Source organism: Phoca vitulina, unplaced genomic scaffold, assembly GCF_004348235.1.
Source record: "Phoca vitulina isolate PV1807 unplaced genomic scaffold, GSC_HSeal_1.0 scaffold1, whole genome shotgun sequence".
Lineage (NCBI taxonomy): Eukaryota > Metazoa > Chordata > Mammalia > Carnivora > Phocidae > Phoca > Phoca vitulina.
The window spans coordinates 37665465-37679018 of NW_022589704.1; the positions used below are offsets into that span (position 1 = coordinate 37665465).

General features: G+C 41.7%; 1 protein-coding gene across 6 annotated transcripts in view; it reads left to right on the forward strand.

Annotated features, from left to right (window-relative positions):
- The window catches only part of ANKRD44 (ankyrin repeat domain 44), a 360792-nt gene that overhangs the window by 163486 nt on the left and 183752 nt on the right, over positions 1-13554 (forward strand). The window lies entirely within an intron of this gene.

Here is a 13554-nt window from a genome sequence, read left to right on the forward strand (position 1 = left end):
ATATCGTAATATCGGGGGAGAGACAGGCCGGTACAGAAGGCAGCACTCAACCCACATCATGGTTATGGGGCTAGTACCGTTGCCCAGGGTGTGTGTGCAGGCTTAAATGAAGCCACCTAACTCGAAGGAAAAACTCGGTTGAGAGCCTGTGCTTCAGGTAAAACAGCTGCTCCTGAGGGTGGCAGCATTTTGTTGTGTGCGTGCGTGAGAGCACTGCAAGGGAGTCCAAAGCTTTTTGCGAGTGAGACTCAGTCCCCAGCGAAAGGCAAAACACGACTCCCCATGTGTTTCATCACGCTAGCACGGCAGCTCCACTTTTGCATGGAAGTCTAATAGCTAGCGTTCTAACTCGAAGAAACAACACTGTAGAGAAACCGTGCTTTGGCTACCGTCGACCTCTCTGTGGGTGAAGCAGTTTATGGTGTACTGTCGCTGAGAGCCTGGGGACGGTTTCAATATCGTAATATCGGGGAGACAGGCCGGTACAGAAGGCAGCTCTCAACTCACATCATGGTTATGGGGCTAGTACCGTTGCCCTGGGTGTGTGTGCAGGCTTAAAGACAGCCACCTAACTCGAAGGAAAAACACGGTAGAGGATCCCTGCTTCAGCTAAAACAGCCGCTCCTGAGGGTGGAAGCATTTGGTTGTGTGCGTGCGTGAGAGGACTGCAAGGGAGTCCAAAGTTTCTGCGAGTGAGACTCAGGCCCCAGCAAAAGGTAGAACACGACTCCCCGTGTGTTCATTTAGCTAGCACTGCGGCCCTACTTTTGCATGGAAGTCTAAGAGCTAGCGTTCTCCCTGGAAGAAACAACACGGTAGAGAAACCGTGCTTTAGCTACCATCCACCTCTCTGAGGGAGGAAGCACTTTCCAGGCTACCGTGGGTGAGAGCCTGAGGAACGGGTTCCTTACGTGAAACCGAGGGAGAAGGAGTCCGGGCCAGAAGGCTCCTCTCGACTCAGCTCTTGTTACCTGAACCTAACACTTTGGCTCCATGTGTGCATAGGAATGCTAAGGGTTCCACACTGATTTGGCAGAAAGAAGCCGGTCAAGAACCCCAGCTTCAGCTCATTCGCCTCTCCACAGGGTGGCAGCATTTTCAAGTCTGCTTGAGTGCAAACCTGGGGAAGGAGTCCCAGCAGAATTCGGAGGGAGAAATAAGCATGGGCAGAAGGCACCTATCGACTCAACTCTTGTTTCGGGAAACTAGATGGGCTCTCCCGTGTGTGCGTGGAGTCCTCAGTGCCATCCACGCAACGCAAAGGAACAAAACCGTAGAGAACCCGTGCCTCAGCAAAGATGGCCCTTCCTGAGCGTGCACTTCATCTATTGTGTGTTTTTGTGAAAGCATGAGCAATGGAACCTAAACGTAACTCGGAGTGAGAAGCAGGCCTGGAAGGAAGGCTGCTGTCGACTCACCTCTTGTTTGAGGAGATTAGCACTGCTGTAGCCTGTGTGCCTGGATGCCTAGTTACCAGGCTTCTAACACCAAGAATCAATCCTATAGAGTGACTGCGCTTGAGTTAACATTGCCGTTCCTGAAGCAGGAGGAATTTGACACTGCTCGTGTACGAGAGACCGGGCAAAGGGTCCCAGACGTGAAATGGAGTGAGAAACAGGCCGGTGCGGAAGGCAGCTCTCAAGTCACCTCTGGTTGATGAGGCTAGTACCCTTGCCCCGGGGGTGCCTGCAGGCCTAAAGCCAACCACCTAACTGAAAGGAACAACTCTGTAGGGAATTCCTGCTTCGGCTAAAAGAGCCATGCCTCAGGGTGGACGCATTTTGCTGTGTGCATGCGTGAGCGCACTGCAAGGGAGTCCAAAACCATTTTCCTTGTGAGACCCAGGCCCCGGAAGAAGCCAGAACACGACTCCCCACTTGCTCCATGAAGCTAGTACTGCGGCCCCACTTTTGCATGGAAGTCTAATAGCTAGCTTTCTAACTCGGAGAAAAAACACTGTAGAGAAACCGTGCTTTAGCTACCGTCGACCTCTCTGTGGGCGAAGCAGTTTAGGGTGTACTGTGGCTGAGAGCCTGGGGACGGTTTCCATTTCGTAATATCGGGGGAGAGAGAGGCCGGTACATAGGGCAGCTCTCAACTCACTACATGGTTATGGGGCTAGTTCCGTTGCCCCATGGGTGTGTGCTGGCTGAAACACAACCACCTAACTCGAAAGAAAAACTCAGTACAGAATCTGTGCTTCAGCTAAAACAGCTGCTCCTGAGGGTGGAAGCTTCTTTTGTGTGTGTGCGTGAGAGCACTGCAAGGGAGTGGCAAACCTAATTTGGAGGGAGCCTCAGGCAGCTGCAGAAGGCAGCACACGACTCCTCACTTATTTCGTGAAGCCAGCACTGCGGCCCCAATTTTGAATGGAGGTCTAATAGCTAGCGTTCTAACTCGAAGAAACAACACTGTAGAGAAACCGTGCTTTAGCTACCGTCGACCTCTAGACGGAGGAAGCATTACACGGAGTACCGTGGCTGAGAGCCTGGGGAACGGGTTCCATACGTGAAACCAAGGGAGAAATAGGTCCGGGCAGAAGGCACCTCTGGACTCAGCTCTTGCTACCTGAAGCTAACACTACGGCTCCATGTGTGCTTGGAATGCTATGTGCTCGACACTGACTGGGAAGAAACAAGCCTGTAAGGAATCCGAGCTGCAGCTCATTCGCCTACCAGGCTACTAACACCAAGAATCAATGCTGTAAATGTCCACAATAGCCAAACTGTGGAAAGAGCCAAGATGTCCATCAACAGATGAATGGATAAAGAAGATGTGGTATATATATACAATGGAATATTATGCAGCCATCAAAAGGAATAAGATCTTGCCATTTGCAACGACGTGGATGGAACTGGAGGGTATTATGCTGAGCGAAATAAGTCAAACAGAGAAAGACATGTATCATATGACCTCACTGATATGAGGAATTCTTAATCTCAGGAAACAAACTGAGGGTTGCTGGAGTGGGGGGTGGGGTGGGAGGGATGGGGTGACTGGGTGATGGACACTGGGGAGGGTATGTGTTCTGGTAAGCGCTGTGAATTGTGCAAGACTGTTGAATCTCAGATCTGTACCTCTGAAACAAATAATGCAATATATGTTAAGAAAGAAAAAAAGAAGAAGAAGAATGTAGCAGGAGGGGAAAAATGAAGGGGGGGAAATCGGAGGGGGAGAAGAACCATGAGAGACAATGGACTCTGAAAAACAAAATGAGGGTTCTAGAGGGGAGGGGGTTGGGAGGATGGGTTAGCCTGGTGATGGGTATTGAGGAGGGCACGTTCTGCATGGAGCACTGGGTGTTATGCACAAACAATGAATCATGGAACACTATATCTAAAACTAATGATGTAATGTATGGGGATTAACATAACAATAAAAAATTAAAAAAAATAAAAATAAAAGGGGTGGTTTATGTCAATTTTTACTTATTACATACATTTATTGATAGGTAAGATCTTCAAGATATTTTTATGAGTGAAACAGCCAGTTGTTAAACAGAGCATGTCATATGCATATATAAATATAAGAAGCGGTCTAGAAGAATATTCTCCAAAAGTTTAATTATAGTTGAACCTGGGTAGTGGGATTTTTGCTTTTTTGTTTATTCCTTCATGTGTTATTGATATTTTTTACATTCAACATCATGTATTATGTAGATAAATGGGAAAAACAAATACATTTATATAACACACACCACACACACACACACACACACACACACACATGAAAGCCAACAAACTAGCTTGACAACTTGCTCATATTTCATATAAGGGTATGACTTTTTAAATGCGCTTATCCTATTTGTCTGTTTACATAAGTTTAGAGCATACATCAGTGTCATGGTGCTCATTACCCATAGCGACAGACTGAGAGTTGTCCCCATCTCATGTTACATTACGAGGGCCTTTCCTATGGTATTAGTTGGAGCCTGAGGGATGGTGGTAGGAGCTGTTGTCCCTTCGGTGGGGTTCTTTTCTTCTAACGTCATGTTTCCCCCTTTTGGAGGAATTTCAGGGAGGACCCCCTGTTTTGATATTGAAGACGGAAAATATATGAGATTCTAGACAGCAGTATTGTAAAACTGCATGTCTTTTTACTTAGCTTTATGAACAACATTTCATTTCATAAATTCTGGGAAAATAATTTTTTAAAATAGAAATATAGTTGACATATAACATTGTATTAGTTTAAGGTATACAACATAATGATTCAATATTTGTATACATTGCAAAATGATTGCCACAATAAGTCTGGTAAACATCTGTTGCCATACACAGTAATAAAATATTTTTTTTCCTAACAATGAGAACTTTTAAGATCTACTCTCCTAGCAACTTTCAAATATGCAATACAGTATTACTAGCTATAGTCACTATGCTGTATATCTCCATGATTTATTTATTTTGTAACTGGAAGTTTGTATTTTTTGATGCCCTTCACCTATTTCGCCTGCCCACCCCCCCCCCCATCTCCTGCCTCTGGCAACCACCAGTCTGTTCTCTTTATCTATGAGGTTGGTTTAGTTTTGTTTTGTTTTTTATTCCACATATAAGTGAGATCATATAGTATTTGTCTTTCTCTGTCTGACTTATTTCACTTACCATAATGCTCTTAAGGTCCATCCATGTTGTTGCAAATGACAAGATTTCATTCTTTTTTTTATGGTTAAATAATTTTCCATTGTATATATATATATACACGACATTTTCTGTGATCACTCATCCATCAATGAACATTTGGGTTGTTTTCATATCTTGGCTATTGTAAATAAGGCTGCAATGAACATGGGGTGCATATGTCTTTTTGAGTTAGTGTTTTTGTTTTCATGGGATAAATACCCAGAAGTAAAATTGCTGAATCACATGGTAGTTCTATTTTTATTTTTTTGAGGAACCTATGAACTATTTTCCATAGTGGCTGTAACAATTTACATTCCTACCAACAGTGCATGATGGTTCCCCTTTCTCCACATCCTCGCCAACTCTTGCTATTTCTTACCTTTTTGATAATTACCATTCTGATAGGTGTGAGGTGATCTCTCAATGTGGTTTTGATTTACATTTCCCTGATGATTAGTGATGTTGAGCACATTTTCATGTTCCTGTTGGCCATCTGTATGTCTTCTTTGGAAAAATACCTATTCAGATCCCCTGCCCATTTTTAAATTAGATTGGGGTTTTTTGCTACTGGGTTGTATGAGTTCTTTATGTATTTTGTATATTAATCCCTTAACAGATATATGATTTGCAAATATTTTCTCTCATTCAGTAAGTAGCCTTTTCTTTTTTCTTTTTTTTATTATCATGTTCAATTAGCCAGCTATCATTAGTTTTTGAGTAGTGTTCAACGGTTCATTACTTGTGTGTAACACCCAGTGCTAGTAACCACACGTGCTTTTTCTTTCTTTCTTTCTTTCTTTTTTTTTGATGCTTTCTTTTGTTGTGCGGAAGCTCTGTAGTTTGACGTAGACCTGCTTGTTTATTTTTGCTTTTGTTGTGTTTGCCTTTGGTGTCAGATTCAAAAAGTCATTGCGAAAGCCAATGTCAAGGAGCTTACCACTTATGTTTCCTTCTAGGATTTGTATGGCTCAGGTCTTACATTTAAGTCTTTAATCTATTTTGAGTTCATTTTTGTGTGTGGTGCAAGATAGTCATCCAGTTTCATTCTTTTGCATGTGCCTGTCCAGTTTTCCCAACACATTTATTGAAGAGACTGTCTCTTCCCCATCATATATTCTTGGTTTTGTCGTTGTAAATTAATTGACCATATACATGTGGGTTTATTTCTGGGCTCTCTCTTCTGTTCCATTGATCTATGTGCCTGTTTTAGGCCAATACTGTACTGTTTTGAATACTATAGCTCTTTAGTATAATTTGAAATTAGGGAGTGTGAAACCTCCAAGTTTGTCCTTCTTTCTTGAGATTGTGTTGGCTATTCGGGCTCAAAAAATAATTTTTGATCATTAGTTTCAGTTAGGATAAAAATCGAGTACAAGTTTCCAGACACTTCTTGATTTTCTTTTCTAATTTCTTTTACATTGAGAATATACTCGTAATCAGAAAAAATTTTAAAGCTTTGTGGAAAAGAAAAAAAAAACTGTGGAAAAGAGATAACTCATATTTTAAAAATGAATCAGAGATGATCACATACTCAGATTATTCTTAAAAGACATGCTTAAATTAAAAGGATATAAGGTATATTTTAGTTCAATTAGCTGTGCTGGCCCTGATTTTTACCAAGGATATTTCTTTCTGTTTCAGATGTTAAATAACCGTATAATTATGACAGCCAGAGGACTTTCCAACTGTAGTTTTATAGACATATTATGATTACAACTGACCTTAAAAGAAAAGAAAGAAATACAAAGAGCTTAAATGTAGATGTTACTCAGTGAGGGTAGACGCCTGGGGGAGGGGTGGGGTTTTTCTCAGGGAGGTTGCATGGCTGGTTATAGTCACGTCACTTGCCAACTTCCTGCTTAAAAGGATGTTCCTGGCAGTTGGTCTAGGACAGTTATGGGTACTTGCTGTGTACTTTCTAAAGTCATCGGGAGGTAATACAGGCTACCTTCTCCCTCTCCTTTAGTCTCCCTTCTTCAACACCTCCCTGGCTTTCCCTACCCACACATGCACAGATTCGCTTTCTGATATAACCCCTTCACAACCAAACCTGGTATGTCCCTGCTTCATATATTTTATTTGTTGGCACGTAATCTGTATCAGTCACACTAAAATGCATGCATGGAGGGAAAAGAACACTGGGCTAACCTCAGAGGCAGAAGCCTCTTCATCTACTCTGACCTCACTTCCCTGTCTGTACAGTGGCCACCATTACACACTTTTTATAAGGTTATAGCTAGGGAAATGAAATCCTGTTAGGATTAGATTTGGCTGCATTTGACAAAAAACCAGGAACAGTAAAATAGTAGCTTTTAATAAAATAGAAGTTTATTTTACTAAAAAATAGAAGTTCATTTATTTCCTATATACAAGTCTAGAGACAGGCTGTCCAGGACTAGCATGATACTTTGTGGTTATAGGAGCCAGTCTTTATCTCCTTTTGTGCTGCCATTCTTGGCAGGTGGCTTCTACCTCATTGCCCAGAATGACCACTTGAGTTCTAGCCATCACATCCAAATTCCAGCTAGGAGGAAGGAGGATGGTGGAAGAGGGGGTGTGCCCCCTTTCTCTAAGGATACTTCCACTGAGGATTGCTTACATATTGTACAGAACCATATCAGATGGCCATGTACTCAGCTCAAAAGCAGCATTTATTATGAAAGAAAGATGTGGGGGCAAATCAGCAGTCTTTGCCACGGTATATGAAAGACTTTTGTGACCTAGGAAATGCTTCAAGTACAAAACAAATTTATGTAAATTGCCATGAAGCAACCTCACGTTCATTCGCCCATTCACCAAGTGTTTATTAACTATTTACTGGAGACGTGGCATGAGGACCGGCACCCCATCCACTTCCTCATATATTTCTTAGTCAATTTATGTTGTCTCCAAAAAAAAGGGTTTGAGGGATTCACGTAGCTGTGATTTTCCCCCACTTTGCCAAGCATGTGGGAACAGAACTTCGCTAAGGTACTATATCCCTTTCTTTGGGAGGAGGGAAAGGGAAGGGTGACATTGGAGCATGTAATAAATGGCAGCTCTCTAGCTCATCAATATAGACTGCGTGTTTTTCCCTCCAGCTCATAGAGATCCTGTCTTTTGTCATCAGTGCTTCATGTTGATTTATATCTTGTGTCCTCACTTACTTTGGATAGATGCCTTTTTCCCTATTTAAAGCACATGTGCTGGATTAGCTCTTCATCTTCTGCCCTCTTCCTTTCACATAGGGAACACTGTGTTTGAACAGGCATGTCTTTTATTTGGGAAGCAAAGATATAAATAGATAGATGGATAGAGAGATCCATCAGTGGGTGGGTGGACGGATAGATGGATAAATATAGATAAGCAAGCAAGCATGCATAACCTAATCATCAGGCAGCATTGTCCCTTACTGGTTGTTTCTCAGGGGGTTCCCAGAATGTGCAGGACCCCTAAGAAAATAGGATCTACAGTCGCAGGCTCAAGATACTCCATTTGGAAGGAATTCAGAGATGTCTAATATCCTTCATTCTAGTTTTTCAGGAATTGATGGTAGTGGGCTTTCTTTTTTTCATCTTGTTTTATTATGAAAATGTTCAAAGAGTCAGAAAACAGCCACAAACCCACCACCGAGATGGAACAAACGTTAACACTTTGCCGTATTTACTTAATAAAAAACACAAAATGAAATTTTATAGATGTAGAGCTTTTCTCCCACATAAATACATGGTCCTTGGGTCATTCATGTCTTTACATAAATCCCACCTTATCTGGGACACCGTCCCCAGTCTTCCTATGTAAAACCACCCCTTCTATCAGCCTCCAACCTCTGCTTGCTAGCAGTTTTCCCTGCTTGACATATGTAGTGTATTTATTTGCTTGTCTTCTGTCTCCCTCCATGGGCATGTCAGCCTGTGCGAGAGCTGGATGTGGCTTTGTTCCAGATGAATCACCTGCGTGTCCAGCGGGGCTGGCGCAAACGAGAAGCCAGTGAACAGAACTCAAGCCTCTTTTAGGCTTCCTGGCCCGTCACCTCCCTCCCTGCTTCTCTCCCCTGGGGGAACCACTGTCCTGAAGTTTTATATATCTTCCCCATCCTTGTCTTTATATAATCTAATTTTATTTATCTCTATGTGTGTGCATTGTGTATACATACTCCAAAACAATAGATGGTGTTGTGCATCTTTAAAAAATATTACATATGCGGGCGCCTGGGTGGCTCAGTTGGTTAAGCGACTGCCTTCAGCTCAGGTCGTGATCCTGGAGTCCCGGGATCGAGTCCCACATCGGGCTCCCTGCTCAGCAGGGGGTCTGCTTCTCCCTCTGACCCTCTTCCCTCTTGTGCTCTCTGTCTCTCATTCTCTCTCAAATAAATAAATAAAAAATCTTTAAAAAAAAAAAAAAAAAAATATTACATATGCAAACTATTTATATCCTCTGTCACTTGCTTTTTCTCACTCAACATTATGTGTTTGAGATTTATCTATGTGGATACATGAACATTTACTTCATATATTTCATATTCCTACAATATTCCTTTTAGGATTTTATCCCAGTGGGTCTATTTTTGGCCAGAGCCTTTTGTTTTTTAGTTGTTTTTAAAGATTTTATTTATTTATTTTAGAGAAAGAGAGAGCACCCAAGAGCAGAGGGGGAGGGAGAGGGACAAGCAGACTTTGCACAGAACACGGAGCCCGACCCAGGGCTGGATCCCACAACCCTGAGATCTTGACCCAAGCTAAAACCAAGAGTTGGTTACCCAGCTGACTGAGCCACCCAGGCGCCCCTTGGCCAGAGCCTTTTAATATCAAGATATCACCTTTCTTTTGTCAGGGACTCTCTGAGCTTGACCTGTGGTAACAATTGTATCAATTCTAGAAATGGGTTAGAAAATGGATAATATGGTAAATTTTATGTGTATTTTACCATAATTAAAATATTTAAAAACTTATACCAAATTGTATACTTGGGGAAAAAATAAGTTAGAAGGGGAACCAAGTAAGTGTGTTCAATAAGAATTGTACTCTTTGTAAAAATAAAATCACTGTAAATGGTATTTTTAGAGAGTGAATTTTACTCAGCACCATTGAATATGTTTATTTATAAAATTCTTTTTCAAGGAATTATGATTTCGTTCTTGGTACTTTTAGGTAGAGGGAGAGAGAGAGAGAGAGAGATGGAGAGGGGCAGAGGGAGAGGGAGAGAGAGAGAGAATCCCAAACTGAGCGTGGAGCCAGATGCAGGGCTCCATCTCACAACCCTGAGATCATGACCTGAGCTGAAATCAAGAGTCGGACGCTTAACCTACTGAGCCACCCAGGCACCCCTCGATCTTAGTACTTTAGAAAATAGATTTCCCTCAAAGAAGACAAACAGATGGCCAGCAGGTACATGAAAAGGTGCTCAACACCACTAATCATCAGGGGGATACAAATGAAAACAATGAGCTATCACCTCATACCTGTTAGAATGGCTAATATTAAAAAGACAAGTTGGTGCAGCCACTGTGGAAAAGAGTATGGAGGCTCCTCAAAAAGTTAAATATAGCACTACCCTATGATCCAGCAATCCCACTTTTGGGCATATTTCCAAAAGAAATGAAATCATCATTTTGAAGAGATATCTGCATTCTTAAGTTCATAGCAGCATTATTAACAGTAGCCAAGGTGTGGAAACAAACTAGCTGTCTGTGGATGGATGAATGGATAAAGAAAACATGATACACACGCACACACACACACACACACACACACACACACTGGAATATTATTCAGCTAAATATTATTCAGTTAAGAAAGAAGGAAGTCCTGTCATTTGCAACAACATGGATGAACCTGTGGGATTTTATGCTAAATGAAAAAATAAATAGACCGAGAAAGACAAACTTTGCATGGTATCACTTATATGTGGAATCTAAAAATGAATGAGTGAATGAGTGCAAATATGTGAGGTGATAGATGTGTTATGTCCATGGGGGGAATCTTTCCACAGTGTATGTATCTATCAAATCATCATGTTGTACACTTTAAATATCTTAACAATTTGTCAGTTATATCTTAATAAAGCTAGGGAAAAAAAGAAAATAGAATTCCCTCAGATGAATCACATATTTCAATATATAGTCCCCCCATATTAGTAAAGCTTTAGTGGCTTTTCTTTCAAGGAGGGAAAACTAGAGAACAAATATGTCAAGTTGCTCTACAGTAGTATTTAGAATTCTTGGTTTTCCTTTTTTAAGGTTGTTTTATTTTATTTTTTTATTTTTTAAAAATTTATTTATTTATTTGTCAGAGAGAGAGCACAAGCAGAGAGAGCTGCAGGCAGAGGGAGAAGCAGGCTCCCCGCTGAGCAGGGAGCCTGATGCAGGGCTCGATCCCAGGACCCTGGGATCATGACCTGAGCGGAAGGCAGCCGCATAACCGACTGAGCCACCCAGGTGTCCCAGAATTCTTGTTTTTTGACAAGATTCTAGAAGTCAGAGAAGTCCATTTTTGCTGTAACATGACAATCTGACTCTAGATAAGGTACAGAATAACTTCAGTGCCTGGCTTTTCTTTAGTACACATTTGAGTATCCTCCTTCTGAGCTTCCTATTAAAAGAATACTTGTTAGAGGACAAGGTTTTATTTAAAAAGCATTTTATAGATTTTGTAGATATAATTGAAAAAGTTAGGAAAGATCTTACCATCTGTAATTTTGAATAATGACTCAGTAGTCCTTGGCTAAATGCGAAATTGTTCTAGAAAGATCACATGATTGACCCTGTTTTGCATTTTGCTCATAAAAATCCTTCGGGGCTATGAATGAATATCTTGTTTCTAGAGATGTAGTCAGACTTTAGTTAGCTATTTAGCAATTTCAAAACAGGTCTTGTTATGCATTTCCTAAATTTGATTGGTAATTTCCTTGAGCCCTAGTAAACTTGAATATTTAAAGACAATATTTAACACACAAGTGTCAGTTAAATTAACTATCAGAGTATGGTTTTCTCTCTTCTTCTATTCAATCAGCAGATGTTTACTGAGCATCTACCACATTCCTGGCATTGTGCCAGGGGCTGAGACTATCAAAGGAATAGGACAGTGTTCCTGCCCTCCTGGGTTGTAGAATCAGGTGGTTGAGACAGATATTTAACCGAGCTGTCAAAGGAAATGATCAGTGCTACAATTGAAGTAGAAATGTTCCGTCACTGCACACTCCCCATGTGGCCAGGACTCTTAGTGCAATAGATTGACCAACCCTCGACAACAGTGTCAGGAAGTGCAGGGATAGGTGTCGGGGTGGGGATGGTGGGAGAACTGTTAAGCCCACCTACCATCTTTATCAACTTCTTTTTCCAAGCTACTACCGGTAACGATAATGATGGTAATTTATTATTTGGGCAATTGATCTTTTCTCAGTCTTATATAAAGTATGACTAAAAAGATGTTTAGAAACTTTTAATTTTATTGAATTAAAAAACAGACTTTATTTCTTAGAGCAGTTTTAGATTCACAGCAAAATTGAGAGGAAGGGGGACACCTGGGTGGCTCAGTCAGTTAGGTGTCTGCCTTCGGCTCAGGTCATGATCCTGGGGTCCTGGGATGGAGCCCCACGTTGGGCTCCTTGCTCAGCGAGGAGCCTGCTTCTCCCTCTGCGTGCTTCTCCGCTCTCCCTGCTTGTGCTCTCTCTCTTTCTCTCTGTCAAATAAATAAATAAAATCTTAAAAAAAATTGAGAGGAAGGTACCCTTCTATCCCCCACCCCCACACATGCATGGCCTCCCCCGTTATCAACATCCCCCAACAGAGTGGGACATATTACAGTTCATGAACCTGCATTTTCACATCTGTACACCATTTCCACCCCAAAGTCCATAGTTTACATTAGGATTTACTCTTGGTGTTGTACATTCTATGGGTTTCAACAAATGTACAAGGACATGTAACCACCATCATAGTATCATGCGGAATAGCTTCACTGCCCTAAAAGCCCTCTGTGCTCTGCCTATTCACCCCTTCCTCCCCTGTTTTATGGAATTTTACGTATAACCTAAGCAAGAAGAGTTTTGAAGCTCAAAAGCAGCTCCAACTAGACTGCCTGCCAGAGCCCTCCAAACACATTCTGGAATTACCGCTGACGGTGTTAGCCCCTTTGGTCATCCATGCTTCTATTTGAGAGCTGCTGTATTTAGCACAAATGCCCAAAGTTGATGTCAGGATCTGTGGCATTAAATCCTGCATTTTAAAACCAAGGAGTGGGGTGGATGTGTTCATGGCCAACTTGTTGGTCACCATCCTCCCTCCCTCATCACACATTGACCGCATTCGTCTTTACAGAAAAGTTGGAAGTCCCCAGACAGAACCACCTGTGTACTCCTGTGGGTTGGGGGTTTTCTGTGCTCCAGATGTCTGATTACAATACAAACAGACCTATCTGCTTTTAGGGAAGCAAATGTTTTCTGTGTTCAACTGAGCTTGTAAAATTTCATTAAGAAGCTAATCATTTGCCCTGATTAAGTAAACACTGGATGTTTGGCATGAATATTTTAACTTCCTATTTCCAAGCTGGCTCAGCCTTCTTGAGGTTACTGATTGTCAGCTGGGACCAATAATTTTTCAGTCACCTGTGCGGTTTTCCACTCTATCATCGCAGACTGCCCTCCCCATCCCCATTCAACTGGGGAAGAAAACCAAGGCTCTCCCTGAGCCCCAGCCATGAAGCTGGTCCTCTACTGCTCATTAGAGGACTTTTCTCTCACAGTCTAACCAGTGAATCTCATAGCTGCCGGCTCCTGTGCAGAGCAAGAGACTAAATTCTGTGTCTTTTTCTAATTCAACTTGAGATTGCCACCATTTTCCATCCTTCCACGTTTGCTTTTAGAAACATTTTTTGGCTTTAATAAAGATCGGAGTTTTTCTTAGTGACATTAAGTATATGTCTATGAATATGTACTTAATATTAAGCATTTATTT